This window comes from Aotus nancymaae, unplaced genomic scaffold, assembly GCF_030222135.1.
Source record: "Aotus nancymaae isolate 86718 unplaced genomic scaffold, 86718_ANA_hifiasm-v0.15.2.pri h1tg000051l, whole genome shotgun sequence".
Lineage (NCBI taxonomy): Eukaryota > Metazoa > Chordata > Mammalia > Primates > Aotidae > Aotus > Aotus nancymaae.
In genome coordinates, this window is record NW_026988465.1 from 23,499,011 (window position 1) to 23,518,145 (window position 19,135).

Genomic DNA, 19,135 nt, shown 5'->3' on the forward strand with positions numbered 1-19,135 from the left:
GGACGGCCCCGGGCACCGCCTCCAGCCTTGTCCTGTGCGGCTGCGGCGGGAGAGCGCTGACACTGCGGCCGGCCGGGCGGCCGGGCACGCCAATGCGCATGCGCAAGCGGGGCCTCAGAAGCGCGAGCGCTGAGCAGGGGCTCGCGTCACAGTGACGGCCGCCGTGTCCTGGGCAACCGTCTCAGCGGTTTGCCAAGGCAGGGGCCCGCTGCGGCAGTACCTGGGCTTTGGGCGACGCCCCCCACCCCACCGCGATCGTCGCCACGGTCCCGCGATTTCCGGAGTCCAGCTTGGCGGAACCAGGCTGAGAAAACGTCCAGGGGATCTTCAGGGATGCCCAGGGCGATGGATCCCCAAGGATCCCCTAGATGTTTCAGGCCTGCCCAGACTCTGTTGGGGTGCGTCTCCTTGAAGGCTGTCCATGCTGGAAATTCCAGGTAAGGTCAGCCTGTGTGCTGCGGGGCTGCTCTATCCCCGAGGGGCTTCCCGGAAGAGAGCAGAACCGCACAGCCTCAGGAGCTGCCTGCGACTGTGGGATTTCTCCGCGTGGCTTAGTCTCCGTGTGTGTGTGTGTGTGTGTGTGTGTGTGTGTGTCTGCTCGTATGTCTCCGTGTGTGTTCACGTGTGTGTACCTGTGCTTGTGCTGCTTGTGGCTGGGGCTCGCGTCACAATGACTGCCGCCGTGGCCTTGGGGACCGTCTCAGCGGCTTGGCAAAGCAGGGGCCCTCAGCGGTAGGGCCTTCCCTGTCAGCAGCGCTGAGAAGCAGGGGTCCCTGGACTTGCAGACCAAGGCAGGGCCCCTTGGTGGGTGGCCCATGTCGAAGGGGGGCAGTGAGCTCACGGAGCAGGGGAAAGTTCTGCTGACACCCTCCTCGGGGGTGTCAGGCCCAAGTTTCTGGTGTCCACCCACCCCCGCCACACCTCATCAGCCTGCATCTCCAGCCCGATGGGACCCGACCACGGCCCACGCCTTCTAAGCCATCCGGGATGCCATGGCGAGGGCAGTCCCTAGTGCCCACCTGACGATCTGAAGCGCCCTCCTCCTCCAGCCGATGCGATCAGGAAAGCCGGCTCCAAGAGGTACGGAGGTCAGAAGTGCCGGGCTCCTGCGCTGCTTGTGGCAGGCGGCCTCCTTCCCCGGGACGGCCCCGGGCACCGCCTCCAGCCTTGTCCTGTGCGGCTGCGGCGGGAGAGCGCTGACACTGCGGCCGGCCGGGCGGCCGGGCGGCCGGGCACGCCAATGCGCATGCGCAAGCGGGGCCTCAGAAGCGCGAGCGCTGAGCAGGGGCTCGCGTCACAGTGACGGCCGCCGTGTCCTGGGCAACCGTCTCAGCGGTTTGCCAAGGCAGGGGCCCGCTGCGGCAGTACCTGGGCTTTGGGCGACGCCCCCCACCCCACCGCGATCGTCGCCACGGTCCCGCGATTTCCGGAGTCCGGCTTGGCGGAACCAGGCTGAGAAAACGTCCAGGGGATCTTCAGGGATGCCCAGGGCGATGGATCCCCAAGGATCCCCTAGATGTTTCAGGCCTGCCCAGACTGTGTTGGGGTGCATCTCCTTGAAGGCTGTCCATGCTGGAAATTCCAGGTAAGGTCAGCCTGTGTGCTGCGGGGCTGCTCTATCCCCGAGGGGCTTCCCGGAAGAGAGCAGAACCGCACAGCCTCAGGAGCTGCCGGCGACTGTGGGATTTCTCCGCGTGGCTTAGTCTCCGTGTGTGTGTGTGTGTGTGTGTGTGTGCGTGTGTGTGTGTCTGCTCGTATGTCTCCATGTGTGTTCACGTGTGTGTACCTGTGCTTGTGCTGCTTGTGGCCGGGGCTCGCGTCACAATGACTGCCGCCGTGGCCCTGGGAACCGTCTCAGCGGCTTGGCAAAGCAGGGGCCCTCAGCGGTAGGGCCTTCTCTATCAGCAGTGCTGAGAAGCAGGGGTCCCTGGACTTGGAGATCAAGGCAGGGGCCCTTGGTGGGTGGCCCATGTCGAAGGGGGGCAGTGAGCTCACGGAGCAGGGGAAAGTTCTGCTGACACCCTCCTCGGGGGTGTCAGGCCCAAGTTTCTGGTGTCCACCCACCCCCGCCACACCTCATCAGCCTGCATCTCCAGCCCGATGGGACCCGACCACGGCCCACGCCTTCTAAGCCATCCGGGATGCCATGGCGAGGGCAGTCCCTAGTGCCCACCTGACGATCTGAAGCGCCCTCCTCCTCCAGCCGATGCGATCAGGAAAGCCGGCTCCAAGAGGTACGGAGGTCAGAAGTGCCGGGCTCCTGCGCTGCTTGTGGCAGGCGGCCTCCTTCCCCGGGACGGCCCCGGGCACCGCCTCCAGCCTTGTCCTGTGCGGCTGCGGCGGGAGAGCGCTGACACTGCGGCCGGCCGGGCGGCCGGGCACGCCAATGCGCATGCGCAAGCGGGGCCTCAGAAGCGCGAGCGCTGAGCAGGGGCTCGCGTCACAGTGACGGCCGCCGTGTCCTGGGCAACCGTCTCAGCGGTTTGCCAAGGCAGGGGCCCGCTGCGGCAGTACCTGGGCTTTGGGCGACGCCCCCCACCCCACCGCGATCGTCGCCACGGTCCCGCGATTTCCGGAGTCCGGCTTGGCGGAACCAGGCTGAGAAAACGTCCAGGGGATCTTCAGGGATGCCCAGGGCGATGGATCCCCAAGGATCCCCTAGATGTTTCAGGCCTGCCCAGACTCTGTTGGGGTGCGTCTCCTTGAAGGCTGTCCATGCTGGAAATTCCAGGTAAGGTCAGCCTGTGTGCTGCGGGGCTGCTCTATCCCCGAGGGGCTTCCCGGAAGAGAGCAGAACCGCACAGCCTCAGGAGCTGCCTGCGACTGTGGGATTTCTCCGCGTGGCTTAGTCTCCGTGTGTGTGTGTGTGTGTGCATGTGTGTGTGTCTGCTCGTATGTCTCCGTGTGTGTTCACCTGTGTGTACCTGTGCTTGTGCTGCTTGTGGCCGGGGCTCGCGTCACAATGACTGCCGCCGTGGCCTTGGGAACCGTCTCAGCGGCTTGGCAAAGCAGGGGCCCTCAGCGGTAGGGCCTTCTCTATCAGCAGTGCTGAGAAGCAGGAGTCCCTGGACTTGGAGACCAAGGCAGGGCCCCTTGGTGGGTGGCCCATGTCGAAGGGGGGCAGTGAGCTCACGGAGTAGGGGAAAGTTCTGCTGACACCCTCCTCGGGGGTGTCAGGCCCAAGTTTCTGGTGTCCACCCACCCCCGCCACACCTCATCAGCCTGCATCTCCAGCCCGATGGGACCCGACCACGGCCCACGCCTTCTAAGCCATCCGGGATGCCATGGCGAGGGCAGTCCCTAGTGCCCACCTGACGATCTGAAGCGCCCTCCTCCTCCAGCCGATGCGATCAGGAAAGCCGGCTCCAAGAGGTACGGAGGTCAGAAGTGCCGGGCTCCTGCGCTGCTTGTGGCAGGCGGCCTCCTTCCCCGGGACGGCCCCGGGCACCGCCTCCAGCCTTGTCCTGTGCGGCTGCGGCGGGAGAGCGCTGACACTGCGGCCGGCCGGGCGGCCGGGCACGCCAATGCGCATGCGCAAGCGGGGCCTCAGAAGCGCGAGCGCTGAGCAGGGGCTCGCGTCACAGTGACGGCCGCCGTGTCCTGGGCAACCGTCTCAGCGGTTTGCCAAGGCAGGGGCCCGCTGCGGCAGTACCTGGGCTTTGGGCGACGCCCCCCACCCCACCGCGATCGTCGCCACGGTCCCGCGATTTCCGGAGTCCGGCTTGGCGGAACCAGGCTGAGAAAACGTCCAGGGGATCTTCAGGGATGCCCAGGGCGATGGATCCCCAAGGATCCCCTAGATGTTTCAGGCCTGCCCAGACTCTGTTGGGGTGCGTCTCCTTGAAGGCTGTCCATGCTGGAAATTCCAGGTAAGGTCAGCCTGTGTGCTGCGGGGCTGCTCTATCCCCGAGGGGCTTCCCGGAAGAGAGCAGAACCGCACAGCCTCAGGAGCTGCCTGCGACTGTGGGATTTCTCCGCGTGGCTTAGTCTCCGTGTGTGTGTGTGTGTGTGTGCATGTGTGTGTGTCTGCTCGTATGTCTCCGTGTGTGTTCACGTGTGTGTACCTGTGCTTGTGCTGCTTGTGGCCGGGGCTCGCGTCACAATGACTGCCGCCGTGGCCTTGGGAACCGTCTCAGCGGCTTGGCAAAGCAGGGGCCCTCAGCGGTAGGGCCTTCTCTATCAGCAGTGCTGAGAAGCAGGGGTCCCTGGACTTGGAGACCAAGGCAGGGCCCCTTGGTGGGTGGCCCATGTCGAAGGGGGGCAGTGAGCTCACGGAGCAGGGGAAAGTTCTGCTGACACCCTCCTCGGGGGTGTCAGGCCCAAGTTTCTGGTGTCCACCCACCCCCGACACACCTCATCAGCCTGCATCTGCAGCCCGATGGGACCCGACCACGGCCCACGCCTTCTAAGCCATCCGGGATGCCATGGCGAGGGCAGTCCCTAGTGCCCACCTGACGATCTGAAGCGCCCTCCTCCTCCAGCCGATGCGATCAGGAAAGCCGGCTCCAAGAGGTACGGAGGTCAGAAGTGCCGGGCTCCTGCGCTGCTTGTGACAGGCGGCCTCCTTCCCCGGGACGGCCCCGGGCACCGCCTCCAGCCTTGTCCTGTGCGGCTGCGGCGGGAGAGCGCTGACACTGCGGCCGGCCGGGCGGCCGGGCACGCCAATGCGCATGCGCAAGCGGGGCCTCAGAAGCGCGAGCGCTGAGCAGGGGCTCGCGTCACAGTGACGGCCGCCGTGTCCTGGGCAACCGTCTCAGCGGTTTGCCAAGGCAGGGGCCCGCTGCGGCAGTACCTGGGCTTTGGGCGACGCCCCCCACCCCACCGCGATCGTCGCCACGGTCCCGCGATTTCCGGAGTCCGGCTTGGCGGAACCAGGCTGAGAAAACGTCCAGGGGATCTTCAGGGATGCCCAGGGCGATGGATCCCCAAGGATCCCCTAGATGTTTCAGGCCTGCCCAGACTCTGTTGGGGTGCGTCTCCTTGAAGGCTGTCCATGCTGGAAATTCCAGGTAAGGTCAGCCTGTGTGCTGCGGGGCTGCTCTATCCCCGAGGGGCTTCCCGGAAGAGAGCAGAACCGCACAGCCTCAGGAGCTGCCGGCGACTGTGGGATTTCTCCGCGTGGCTTAGTCTCCGTGTGTGTGTGCGTGTGTGTGCATGTGTGTGTGTCTGCTTGTACGTCTCCATGTGTGTTCACGTGTGTGTGCGTGTGCTTGCGCTGTATGCTTGACAAGGGACGTGGCCAGTGCTCTCCAGCGCGGTTTCTCTGAATTCCGCCTAGGTTCCCTTGTGCGTCCTTGGCCCAGCTTAGGGGCTGAGAGGCCCCGCGTTTTTTGTGTTGCTCCTGGTTTCTAAAGCCTCAGTGTAGTGGGGGTCGGGCTCCCACCCGAAAGACTGCAAATCAGCTGCCCATCCCGAAGGGGTCCCTCTCCAGATGGAAGGTGAGTACAGCACCCCCAAAACCAAACTCTTCCAAGGGCCCTTGGTCCTGCAGCACATCTAGGGCTGGCCCCGTGCTCATGACCCCTTGAGGGACTACCCTGGTGTCCTTCAACGGATGTGTATTTGGCCTACTGTGGATTCTTGTCAAAAGACACATTGAGTGAGCCTGTGATTCTGCACTTCTAGTAGGCACTCGGGGATGCCATTGATTCTGGGTCATGATTGGGATTTCCAGGAGCAAAGTCTCTGCAGTGTTCTACGGAAGTAAGTGTTGTAGAGGTAGGGTCTGCATGTCAAGAGTATCGTCTGGATATAGTGTTCGTTTTTCTCCCTAACCACTTTCATAATTCAATCACACTGATCGGCAATATAGATGGAAACAGTGCGATCCTATGTTGACTTTTTTTTGAATGGCTCATTTAGTTGACTCTTGTTTATCTCGGGACAGATTAAATTGTATGCAGTTAGCCACGTGATGCAATCACAGAGGGCTTGGTATGATGAAGAACTGAAATCACAGCAATTTTAAGAAAACGTTAGCATGTACATAGCATCACGCCCTTCTGTTTAGGAATATTTTGTACCTACTCTGGCTTGGGAATGCTCCTTGATCTCAGCTGTCCAAGCAATTTTTGGGAGCAGGGCCTGCTGTCTCTTCCGGCCTCTAAGGAACAGGGGTCTGCACATGGGAATGGCAACATCTACCTAGAGTCTGTGTTGTGATTGCTGGTGGTTTCTAACGCTTTGGCTGCAAACACTCAGGTACTTACAGTTCTTGTAAAATATCTGTATGTATTCTTTGAAATGCTAATTGTATTCTGTCCTATAGGATGCAAATGGCACCTGAATTAGCTTAAAATGAACTTTTCTGTGGCATTTTAATTGGTTTTACCTTAACTAGGACTTAGGAGCTGTGAGACCTTTTCCTTCTGCTCTTCTTTTGGTGCTGAAAAACTCTTTCTTTCAATGAACACCAATGCACCTGCATACACATGTGGGCAAACAATGTGTGTAGTATGTTCCCAGGATTAGCCTTTCAGCTAAAAGGCCATATGTGGTAAGTTATGAAAATATGCAGGCTGTGAGTAGATCCTAATGATGGGCAGTTGTGAAAGGATGTATATGGTATATTTAATTTGCTACTTTCTTTCTCCGACGGCACCAACGGTCACATCATTCTGTGGTCCAATACAGTATTAATGAAAAGTAGATAAGTTTTCAAACACCTAACTAAAGTAATCGAGGTTAACAGAGGAGATTGATTTTTATTATTGATTAAACAGCTATTGTTTGGATTTCTTTCTTTCTTTCTTTTTCTTCTCCCAGAGAACCAGAGGCGGAAAACAGAGCTTCATTCCTGAGGGAGAAAAATATGAGGTTGGAATGAGTGAAACTGTTCCACAGCCTTACCTTTGAGAAGTTTTCTTTCTTAAAATTGTTCCCTCATATCCTTCTGACGTTTACTGTTGTTTTCTTTTCTGAGCCCTTGTATGGCAGGAAAGAGTTCCTAGAGAGAGATGACAAAGACGGTGTGTGTTGCAAAACCAGGCGAAAGCTGAAGATTGAAGATCTGAATGTGCCACATGCAAGGGAACTGGAGACAATGCAAATCTTGTCAAGTAAGTTGGTTGCCCAAAGTTGGTCTTGACCGGATGAAGGTTCCAAGTTGATGATTTGCCCATCACAGGAAACATTTGAAAGCTAATGGCAGGGTAGGGCCTTTATGAAAGTATGATTTAATGGAAACGCTACTTCAGAAACAGGATTCAGCCACTGATGAACCTCCTACAGATGCTTACACTCTGGGTTTAGGTGTCAATAAGAGTAACAATCTGCATTTATCACAGAGCGAATGATTTGTCTCTTGACAAGGGAAGTTGACAAAGTTCTCTGTATACAGGCGATGAACGTGATTTGATCTAAACACTTTGTACCGAGAATATTGTGTTTTGTATGAAAACAATAAAGTGACTAGCTCTGTTAGCTTTTTGTGCTTGGATTTCTTGGGGGTACTCAGCGGCATGCCAGGACATCCGTCTCGGGATTGGAATCGCCCCGAACAGCTTCTGAGATGCTCTCCTCCACCTGATCTGAACCCGTGGGAGGCCAGTTCCAGGTGTTACCACCTTTGCCTCACGCTGGGATCGCTGCTCTTTCCTTCTGAACTGTCAGGATCCTGCGCTTCTTGTGGCGGGGGATCGCGTCACGGTAACCCCCACCGTGGCCTGGGGCACCGTCTGAGCGGCTTGGCAACGCAGGGGCCCTCAGCGGTAGGGCCTGCTCTATCAGCAGTGCTGAGAAGCAGGGGTCCCTGGACTTGGAGACCACGGCAGGGCCCCTTGGTGGGTGGCCCATGTCGAAGGGGGGCAGTGAGCTCACGGAGCAGGGGAAAGTTCTGCTGACACCCTCCTCGAGGGTATCACGCCCATGTTTCTGGGGTCCACCGATCCCCGCCACACCTCATCAGCCTGCATCTCCAGCCCGATGGGACCCGACCACGGCCCACGCCTTCCAAGCCATCCGGGATGCCATGGCGAGGGCAGTCCCTAGTGCCCACCTGACGATCTGAAGCGCCCTCCTCCTCCAGCCGATGCGATCAGGAAAGCCGGCTCCAAGAGGTACGGAGGTCAGAAGTGCCGGGCTCCTGCGCTGCTTGTGGCAGGCGGCCTCCTTCCCCGGGACGGCCCCGGGCACCGCCTCCAGCCTTGTCCTGTGCGGCTGCGGCGGGAGAGCGCTGACACTGCGGCCGGCCGGGCGGCCGGGCACGCCAATGCGCATGCGCAAGCGGGGCCTCAGAAGCGCGAGCGCTGAGCAGGGGCTCGCGTCACAGTGACGGCCGCCGTGTCCTGGGCAACCGTCTCAGCGGTTTGCCAAGGCAGGGGCCCGCTGCGGCAGTACCTGGGCTTTGGGCAACGCCCCCCACCCCACCGCGATCGTCGCCACGGTCCCGCGATTTCCGGAGTCCGGCTTGGCGGAACCAGGCTGAGAAAACGTCCAGGGGATCTTCAGGGATGCCCAGGGCGATGGATCCCCAAGGATCCCCTAGATGTTTCAGGCCTGCCCAGACTCTGTTGGGGTGCGTCTCCTTGAAGGCTGTCCATGCTGGAAATTCCAGGTAAGGTCAGCCTGTGTGCTGCGGGGCTGCTCTATCCCCGAGGGGCTTCCCGGAAGAGAGCAGAACCGCACAGCCTCAGGAGCTGCCTGCGACTGTGGGATTTCTCCGCGTGGCTTAGTCTCCGTGTGTGTGTGTGTGTGTGTGTGTGTGCGTGTGTGTGTGTCTGCTCGTATATCTCCGTGTGTGTTCACGTGTGTGTACCTGTGCTTGTGCTGCTTGTGGCCGGGGCTCGCGTCACAATGACTGCCGCCGTGGCCTTGGGAACCGTCTCAGCGGCTTGGCAAAGCAGGGGCCCTCAGCGGTAGGGCCTTCTCTATCAGCAGTGCTGAGAAGCAGGGGTCCCTGGACTTGGAGACCAAGGCAGGGCCCCTTGGTGGGTGGCCCATGTCGAAGGGGGGCAGTGAGCTCACGGAGCAGGGGAAAGTTCTGCTGACACCCTCCTCGGGGGTGTCAGGCCCAAGTTTCTGGTGTCCACCCACCCCCGCCACACCTCATCAGCCTGCATCTGCAGCCCGATGGGACCGGACCACGGCCCACGCCTTCTAAGCCATCCGGGATGCCATGGCGAGGGCAGTCCCTAGTGCCCACCTGACGATCTGAAGCGCCCTCCTCCTCCAGCCGATGCGATCAGGAAAGCCGGCTCCAAGAGGTACGGAGGTCAGAAGTGCCGGGCTCCTGCGCTGCTTGTGGCAGGCGGCCTCCTTCCCCGGGACGGCCCCGGGCACCGCCTCCAGCCTTGTCCTGTGCGGCTGCGGCGGGAGAGCGCTGACACTGCGGCCGGCCGGGCGGCCGGGCACGCCAATGCGCATGCGCAAGCGGGGCCTCAGAAGCGCGAGCGCTGAGCAGGGGCTCGCGTCACAGTGACGGCCGCCGTGTCCTGGGCAACCGTCTCAGCGGTTTGCCAAGGCAGGGGCCCGCTGCGGCAGTACCTGGGCTTTGGGCGACGCCCCCCACCCCACCGCGATCGTCGCCACGGTCCCGCGATTTCCGGAGTCCAGCTTGGCGGAACCAGGCTGAGAAAACGTCCAGGGGATCTTCAGGGATGCCCAGGGCGATGGATCCCCAAGGATCCCCTAGATGTTTCAGGCCTGCCCAGACTCTGTTGGGGTGCGTCTCCTTGAAGGCTGTCCATGCTGGAAATTCCAGGTAAGGTCAGCCTGTGTGCTGCGGGGCTGCTCTATCCCCGAGGGGCTTCCCGGAAGAGAGCAGAACCGCACAGCCTCAGGAGCTGCCTGCGACTGTGGGATTTCTCCGCGTGGCTTAGTCTCCGTGTGTGTGTGTGTGTGTGTGTGTGTGTGTGTGTGTCTGCTCGTATGTCTCCGTGTGTGTTCACGTGTGTGTACCTGTGCTTGTGCTGCTTGTGGCTGGGGCTCGCGTCACAATGACTGCCGCCGTGGCCTTGGGGACCGTCTCAGCGGCTTGGCAAAGCAGGGGCCCTCAGCGGTAGGGCCTTCCCTGTCAGCAGCGCTGAGAAGCAGGGGTCCCTGGACTTGCAGACCAAGGCAGGGCCCCTTGGTGGGTGGCCCATGTCGAAGGGGGGCAGTGAGCTCACGGAGCAGGGGAAAGTTCTGCTGACACCCTCCTCGGGGGTGTCAGGCCCAAGTTTCTGGTGTCCACCCACCCCCGCCACACCTCATCAGCCTGCATCTCCAGCCCGATGGGACCCGACCACGGCCCACGCCTTCTAAGCCATCCGGGATGCCATGGCGAGGGCAGTCCCTAGTGCCCACCTGACGATCTGAAGCGCCCTCCTCCTCCAGCCGATGCGATCAGGAAAGCCGGCTCCAAGAGGTACGGAGGTCAGAAGTGCCGGGCTCCTGCGCTGCTTGTGGCAGGCGGCCTCCTTCCCCGGGACGGCCCCGGGCACCGCCTCCAGCCTTGTCCTGTGCGGCTGCGGCGGGAGAGCGCTGACACTGCGGCCGGCCGGGCGGCCGGGCGGCCGGGCACGCCAATGCGCATGCGCAAGCGGGGCCTCAGAAGCGCGAGCGCTGAGCAGGGGCTCGCGTCACAGTGACGGCCGCCGTGTCCTGGGCAACCGTCTCAGCGGTTTGCCAAGGCAGGGGCCCGCTGCGGCAGTACCTGGGCTTTGGGCGACGCCCCCCACCCCACCGCGATCGTCGCCACGGTCCCGCGATTTCCGGAGTCCGGCTTGGCGGAACCAGGCTGAGAAAACGTCCAGGGGATCTTCAGGGATGCCCAGGGCGATGGATCCCCAAGGATCCCCTAGATGTTTCAGGCCTGCCCAGACTGTGTTGGGGTGCATCTCCTTGAAGGCTGTCCATGCTGGAAATTCCAGGTAAGGTCAGCCTGTGTGCTGCGGGGCTGCTCTATCCCCGAGGGGCTTCCCGGAAGAGAGCAGAACCGCACAGCCTCAGGAGCTGCCGGCGACTGTGGGATTTCTCCGCGTGGCTTAGTCTCCGTGTGTGTGTGTGTGTGTGTGTGTGTGCGTGTGTGTGTGTCTGCTCGTATGTCTCCATGTGTGTTCACGTGTGTGTACCTGTGCTTGTGCTGCTTGTGGCCGGGGCTCGCGTCACAATGACTGCCGCCGTGGCCCTGGGAACCGTCTCAGCGGCTTGGCAAAGCAGGGGCCCTCAGCGGTAGGGCCTTCTCTATCAGCAGTGCTGAGAAGCAGGGGTCCCTGGACTTGGAGATCAAGGCAGGGGCCCTTGGTGGGTGGCCCATGTCGAAGGGGGGCAGTGAGCTCACGGAGCAGGGGAAAGTTCTGCTGACACCCTCCTCGGGGGTGTCAGGCCCAAGTTTCTGGTGTCCACCCACCCCCGCCACACCTCATCAGCCTGCATCTCCAGCCCGATGGGACCCGACCACGGCCCACGCCTTCTAAGCCATCCGGGATGCCATGGCGAGGGCAGTCCCTAGTGCCCACCTGACGATCTGAAGCGCCCTCCTCCTCCAGCCGATGCGATCAGGAAAGCCGGCTCCAAGAGGTACGGAGGTCAGAAGTGCCGGGCTCCTGCGCTGCTTGTGGCAGGCGGCCTCCTTCCCCGGGACGGCCCCGGGCACCGCCTCCAGCCTTGTCCTGTGCGGCTGCGGCGGGAGAGCGCTGACACTGCGGCCGGCCGGGCGGCCGGGCACGCCAATGCGCATGCGCAAGCGGGGCCTCAGAAGCGCGAGCGCTGAGCAGGGGCTCGCGTCACAGTGACGGCCGCCGTGTCCTGGGCAACCGTCTCAGCGGTTTGCCAAGGCAGGGGCCCGCTGCGGCAGTACCTGGGCTTTGGGCGACGCCCCCCACCCCACCGCGATCGTCGCCACGGTCCCGCGATTTCCGGAGTCCGGCTTGGCGGAACCAGGCTGAGAAAACGTCCAGGGGATCTTCAGGGATGCCCAGGGCGATGGATCCCCAAGGATCCCCTAGATGTTTCAGGCCTGCCCAGACTCTGTTGGGGTGCGTCTCCTTGAAGGCTGTCCATGCTGGAAATTCCAGGTAAGGTCAGCCTGTGTGCTGCGGGGCTGCTCTATCCCCGAGGGGCTTCCCGGAAGAGAGCAGAACCGCACAGCCTCAGGAGCTGCCTGCGACTGTGGGATTTCTCCGCGTGGCTTAGTCTCCGTGTGTGTGTGTGTGTGTGCATGTGTGTGTGTCTGCTCGTATGTCTCCGTGTGTGTTCACCTGTGTGTACCTGTGCTTGTGCTGCTTGTGGCCGGGGCTCGCGTCACAATGACTGCCGCCGTGGCCTTGGGAACCGTCTCAGCGGCTTGGCAAAGCAGGGGCCCTCAGCGGTAGGGCCTTCTCTATCAGCAGTGCTGAGAAGCAGGAGTCCCTGGACTTGGAGACCAAGGCAGGGCCCCTTGGTGGGTGGCCCATGTCGAAGGGGGGCAGTGAGCTCACGGAGTAGGGGAAAGTTCTGCTGACACCCTCCTCGGGGGTGTCAGGCCCAAGTTTCTGGTGTCCACCCACCCCCGCCACACCTCATCAGCCTGCATCTCCAGCCCGATGGGACCCGACCACGGCCCACGCCTTCTAAGCCATCCGGGATGCCATGGCGAGGGCAGTCCCTAGTGCCCACCTGACGATCTGAAGCGCCCTCCTCCTCCAGCCGATGCGATCAGGAAAGCCGGCTCCAAGAGGTACGGAGGTCAGAAGTGCCGGGCTCCTGCGCTGCTTGTGGCAGGCGGCCTCCTTCCCCGGGACGGCCCCGGGCACCGCCTCCAGCCTTGTCCTGTGCGGCTGCGGCGGGAGAGCGCTGACACTGCGGCCGGCCGGGCGGCCGGGCACGCCAATGCGCATGCGCAAGCGGGGCCTCAGAAGCGCGAGCGCTGAGCAGGGGCTCGCGTCACAGTGACGGCCGCCGTGTCCTGGGCAACCGTCTCAGCGGTTTGCCAAGGCAGGGGCCCGCTGCGGCAGTACCTGGGCTTTGGGCGACGCCCCCCACCCCACCGCGATCGTCGCCACGGTACCGCGATTTCCGGAGTCCGGCTTGGCGGAACCAGTCTGAGAAAACGTCCAGGGGATCTTCAGGGATGCCCAGGGCGATGGATCCCCAAGGATCCCCTAGATGTTTCAGGCCTGCCCAGACTCTGTTGGGGTGCGTCTCCTTGAAGGCTGTCCATGCTGGAAATTCCAGGTAAGGTCAGACTGTGTGCTGCGGGGCTGCTCTATCCCCGAGGGGCTTCCCGGAAGAGAGCAGAACCGCACAGCCTCAGGAGCTGCCTGCAACTGTGGGATTTCTCCGCGTGGCTTAGTCTCCGTGTGTTTGTGTGTGTGTGTGTGTGTGTGTCTGCTCGTATGTCTCCGTGTGTGTTCACGTGTGTGTACCTGTGCTTGTGCTGCTTGTGGCCGGGGCTCGCGTCACAATGACTGCCGCTGTGGCCTTGGGAACCGTCTCAGCGGCTTGGCAAAGCAGGGGCCCTCAGCGGTAGGGCCTTCTCTGTCAGCAGTGCTGAGAAGCAGGGGTCCCTGGACTTGCAGACCAAGGCAGGGCCCCTTGGTGGGTGGCCCATGTCGAAGGGGGGCAGTGAGCTCACGGAGCAGGGGAAAGTTCTGCTGACACCCTCCTCGGGGGTGTCAGGCCCAAGTTTCTGGTGTCCACCCACCCCCGCCACACCTCATCAGCCTGCATCTCCAGCCCGATGGGACCCGACCACGGCCCACGCCTTCTAAGCCATCCGGGATGCCATGGCGAGGGCAGTCCCTAGTGCCCACCTGACGATCTGAAGCGCCCTCCTCCTCCAGCCGATGCGATCAGGAAAGCCGGCTCCAAGAGGTACGGAGGTCAGAAGTGCCGGGCTCCTGCGCTGCTTGTGGCAGGCGGCCTCCTTCCCCGGGACGGCCCCGGGCACCGCCTCCAGCCTTGTCCTGTGCGGCTGCGGCGGGAGAGCGCTGACACTGCGGCCGGCCGGGCGGCCGGGCACGCCAATGCGCATGCGCAAGCGGGGCCTCAGAAGCGCGAGCGCTGAGCAGGGGCTCGCGTCACAGTGACGGCCGCCGTGTCCTGGGCAACCGTCTCAGCGGTTTGCCAAGGCAGGGGCCCGCTGCGGCTGTACCTGGGCTTTGGGCGACGCCCCCCACCCCACCGCGATCGTCGCCACGGTCCCGCGATTTCCGGAGTCCGGCTTGGCGGAACCAGGCTGAGAAAACGTCCAGGGGATCTTCAGGGATGCCCAGGGCGATGGATCCCCAAGGATCCCCTAGATGTTTCAGGCCTGCCCAGACTCTGTTGGGGTGCGTCTCCTTGAAGGCTGTCCATGCTGGAAATTCCAGGTAAGGTCAGCCTGTGTGCTGCGGGGCTGCTCTATCCCCGAGGGGCTTCCCGGAAGCGAGCAGAACCGCACAGCCTCAGGAGCTGCCGGCGACTGTGGGATTTCTCCGCGTGGCTTAGTCTCCGTGTTTGTGTGTGTGTGTGTGTGCATGTGTGTGTGTCTGCTTGTACGTCTCCATGTGTGTTCACGTGTGTGTGCGTGTGCTTGCGCTGTATGCTTGACAAGGGACGTGGCCAGTGCTCTCCAGCGCGGTTTCTCTGAATTCCGCCTAGGTTCCCTTGTGCGTCCTTGGCCCAGCTTAGGGGCTGAGAGGCCCCGCGTTTTTTGTGTTGCTCCTGGTTTCTAAAGCCTCAGTGTAGTGGGGGTCGGGCTCCCACCCGAAAGACTGCAAATCAGCTGCCCATCCCGAAGGGGTCCCTCTCCAGATGGAAGGTGAGTACAGCACCCCCAAAACCAAACTCTTCCAAGGGCCCTTGGTCCTGCAGCACATCTAGGGCTGGCCCCGTGCTCATGACCCCTTGAGGGACTACCCTGGTGTCCTTCAACGGATGTGTATTTGGCCTACTGTGGATTCTTGTCAAAAGACACATTGAGTGAGCCTGTGATTCTGCACTTCTAGTAGGCACTCGGGGATGCCATTGATTCTGGGTCATGATTGGGATTTCCAGGAGCAAAGTCTCTGCAGTGTTCTACGGAAGTAAGTGTTGTAGAGGTAGGGTCTGCATGTCAAGAGTATCGTCTGGATATAGTGTTCGTTTTTCTCCCTAACCACTTTCATAATTCAATCACACTGATCGGCAATATAGATGGAAACAGTGCGATCCTATGTTGACTTTTTTTTGAATGGCTCATTTAGTTGACTCTTGTTTATCTCGGGACAGATTAAATTGTATGCAGTTAGCCACGTGATGCAATCACAGAGGGCTTGGTATGATGAAGAACTGAAATCACAGCAATTTTAAGAAAACGTTAGCATGTACATAGCATCACGCCCTTCTGTTTAGGAATATTTTGTACCTACTCTGGCTTGGGAATGCTCCTTGATCTCAGCTGTCCAAGCAATTTTTGGGAGCAGGGCCTGCTGTCTCTTCCGGCCTCTAAGGAACAGGGGTCTGCACATGGGAATGGCAACATCTACCTAGAGTCTGTGTTGTGATTGCTGGTGGTTTCTAACGCTTTGGCTGCAAACACTCAGGTACTTACAGTTCTTGTAAAATATCTGTATGTATTCTTTGAAATGCTAATTGTATTCTGTCCTATAGGATGCAAATGGCACCTGAATTAGCTTAAAATGAACTTTTCTGTGGCATTTTAATTGGTTTTACCTTAACTAGGACTTAGGAGCTGTGAGACCTTTTCCTTCTGCTCTTCTTTTGGTGCTGAAAAACTCTTTCTTTCAATGAACACCAATGCACCTGCATACACATGTGGGCAAACAATGTGTGTAGTATGTTCCCAGGATTAGCCTTTCAGCTAAAAGGCCATATGTGGTAAGTTATGAAAATATGCAGGCTGTGAGTAGATCCTAATGATGGGCAGTTGTGAAAGGACGTATATGGTATATTTAATTTGCTACTTTCTTTCTCCGACGGCACCAACGGTCACATCATTCTGTGGTCCAATACAGTATTAATGAAAAGTAGATAAGTTTTCAAACACCTAACTAAAGTAATCGAGGTTAACAGAGGAGATTGATTTTTATTATTGATTAAACAGCTATTGTTTGGATTTCTTTCTTTCTTTCTTTTTCTTCTCCCAGAGAACCAGAGGCGGAAAACAGAGCTTCATTCCTGAGGGAGAAAAATATGAGGTTGGAATGAGTGAAACTGTTCCACAGCCTTACCTTTGAGAAGTTTTCTTTCTTAAAATTGTTCCCTCATATCCTTCTGACGTTTACTGTTGTTTTCTTTTCTGAGCCCTTGTATGGCAGGAAAGAGTTCCTAGAGAGAGATGACAAAGACGGTGTGTGTTGCAAAACCAGGCGAAAGCTGAAGATTGAAGATCTGAATGTGCCACATGCAAGGGAACTGGAGACAATGCAAATCTTGTCAAGTAAGTTGGTTGCCCAAAGTTGGTCTTGACCGGATGAAGGTTCCAAGTTGATGATTTGCCCATCACAGGAAACATTTGAAAGCTAATGGCAGGGTAGGGCCTTTATGAAAGTATGATTTAATGGAAACGCTACTTCAGAAACAGGATTCAGCCACTGATGAACCTCCTACAGATGCTTACACTCTGGGTTTAGGTGTCAATAAGAGTAACAATCTGCATTTATCACAGAGCGAATGATTTGTCTCTTGACAAGGGAAGTTGACAAAGTTCTCTGTATACAGGCGATGAACGTGATTTGATCTAAACACTTTGTACCGAGAATATTGTGTTTTGTATGAAAACAATAAAGTGACTAGCTCTGTTAGCTTTTTGTGCTTGGATTTCTTGGGGGTACTCAGCGGCATGCCAGGACATCCGTCTCGGGATTGGAATCGCCCCGAACAGCTTCTGAGATGCTCTCTCCACCTGATCTGAACCTGTGGGAGGCCAGTTCCAGGTGTTACCACCTTTGCCTCACGCTGGGATCGCTGCTCTTTCCTTCTGAACTGTCAGGATCCTGCGCTTCTTGTGGCGGGGGATCGCGTCACGGTAACCCCCACCGTGGCCTGGGGCACCGTCTGAGCGGCTTGGCAACGCAGGGGCCCTCAGCGGTAGGGCCTGCTCTATCAGCAGTGCTGAGAAGCAGGGGTCCCTGGACTTGGAGACCACGGCAGGGCCCCTTGGTGGGTGGCCCATGTCGAAGGGGGGCAGTGAGCTCACGGAGCAGGGGAAAGTTCTGCTGACACCCTCCTCGGGGGTGTCAGGCCCAAGTTTCTGGTGTCCACCCACCCCCGCCACACCTCATCAGCCTGCATCTCCAGCCCGATGGGACCCGACCACGGCCCACGCCTTCCAAGCCATCCGGGATGCCATGGCGAGGGCAGTCCCTAGTGCCCACCTGACGATCTGAAGCGCCCTCCTCCTCCAGCCGATGCGATCAGGAAAGCCGGCTCCAAGAGGTACGGAGGTCAGAAGTGCCGGGCTCCTGCGCTGCTTGTGGCAGGCGGCCTCCTTCCCCGGGACGGCCCCGGGCACCGCCTCCAGCCTTGTCCTGTGCGGCTGCGGCGGGAGAGCGCTGACACTGCGGCCGGCCGGGCGGCCGGGCACGCCAATGCGCATGCGCAAGCGGGGCCTCAGAAGCGCGAGCGCTGAGCAGGGGCTCGCGTCACAGTGACGGCCGCCGTGTCCTGGGCAACCGTCTCAGCGGTTTGCCAAGGCAGGGGCCCGCTGCGGCTGTACCTGGTCTTTGGGCGACGCCCCCCACCCCACCGCGATCGTCGCCACGGTCCCGCGATTTCCGGAGTCCGGCTTGGCGGAACCAGGCTGAGAAAACGTCCAGGGGATCTTCAGGGATGCCCAGGGCGATGGATCCCCAAGGATCCCCTAGATGTTTCAGGCCTGCCCAGACTCTGTTGGGGTGCGTCTCCTTGAAGGCTGTCCATGCTGGAAATTCCAGGTAAGGTCAGCCTGTGTGCTGCGGGGCTGCTCTATCCCCGAGGGGCTTCCCGGAAGAGAGCAGAACCGCACAGCCTCAGGAGCTGCCGGCGACTGTGGGATTTCTCCGCGTGGCTTAGTCTCCGTGTGTGTGTGCGTGTGTGTGCATGTGTGTGTGTCTGCTTGTACGTCTCCATGTGTGTTCACGTGTGTGTGCGTGTGCTTGCGCTGTATGCTTGACAAGGGACGTGGCCAGTGCTCTCCAGCGCGGTTTCTCTGAATTCCGCCTAGGTTCCCTTGTGCGTCCTTGGCCCAGCTTAGGGGCTGAGAGGCCCCGCGTTTTTTGTGTTGCTCCTGGTTTCTAAAGCCTCAGTGTAGTGGGGGTCGGGCTCCCACCCGAAAGACTGCAAATCAGCTGCCCATCCCGAAGGGGTCCCTCTCCAGATGGAAGGTGAGTACAGCACCCCCAAAACCAAACTCTTCCAAGGGCCCTTGGTCCTGCAGCACATCTAGGGCTGGCCCCGTGCTCATGACCCCTTGAGGGACTACCCTGGTGTCCTTCAACGGATGTGTATTTGGCCTACTGTGGATTCTTGTCAAAAGACACATTGAGTGAGCCTGTGATTCTGCACTTCTAGTAGGCACTCGGGGATGCCATTGATTCTGGGTCATGATTGGGATTTCCAGGAGCAAAGTCTCTGCAGTGTTCTACGGAAGTAAGTGTTGTAGAGGTAGGGTCTGCATGTCAAGAGTATCGTCTGGATATAGTGTTCGTTTTTCTCCCTAACCACTTTCATAATTCAATCACACTGATCGGCAATATAGATGGAAACAGTGCGATCCTATGTTGACTTTTTTTTGAATGGCTCATTTAGTTGACTCTTGTTTATCTCGGGACAGATTAAATTGTATGCAGTTAGCCACGTGATGCAATCACAGAGGGCTTGGTATGATGAAGAACTGAAATCACAGCAATTTTAAGAAAACGTTAGCATGTACATAGCATCACGCCCTTCTGTTTAGGAATATTTTGTACCTACTCTGGCTTGGGAATGCTCCTTGATCTCAGCTGTCCAAGCAATTTTTGGGAGCAGGGCCTGCTGTCTCTTCCGGCCTCTAAGGAACAGGGGTCTGCACATGGGAATGGCAACATCTACCTAGAGTCTGTGTTGTGATTGCTGGTGGTTTCTAACGCTTTGGCTGCAAACACTCAGGTACTTACAGTTCTTGTAAAATATCTGTATGTATTCTTTGAAATGCTAATTGTATTCTGTCCTATAGGATGCAAATGGCACCTGAATTAGCTTAAAATGAACTTTTCTGTGGCATTTTAATTGGTTT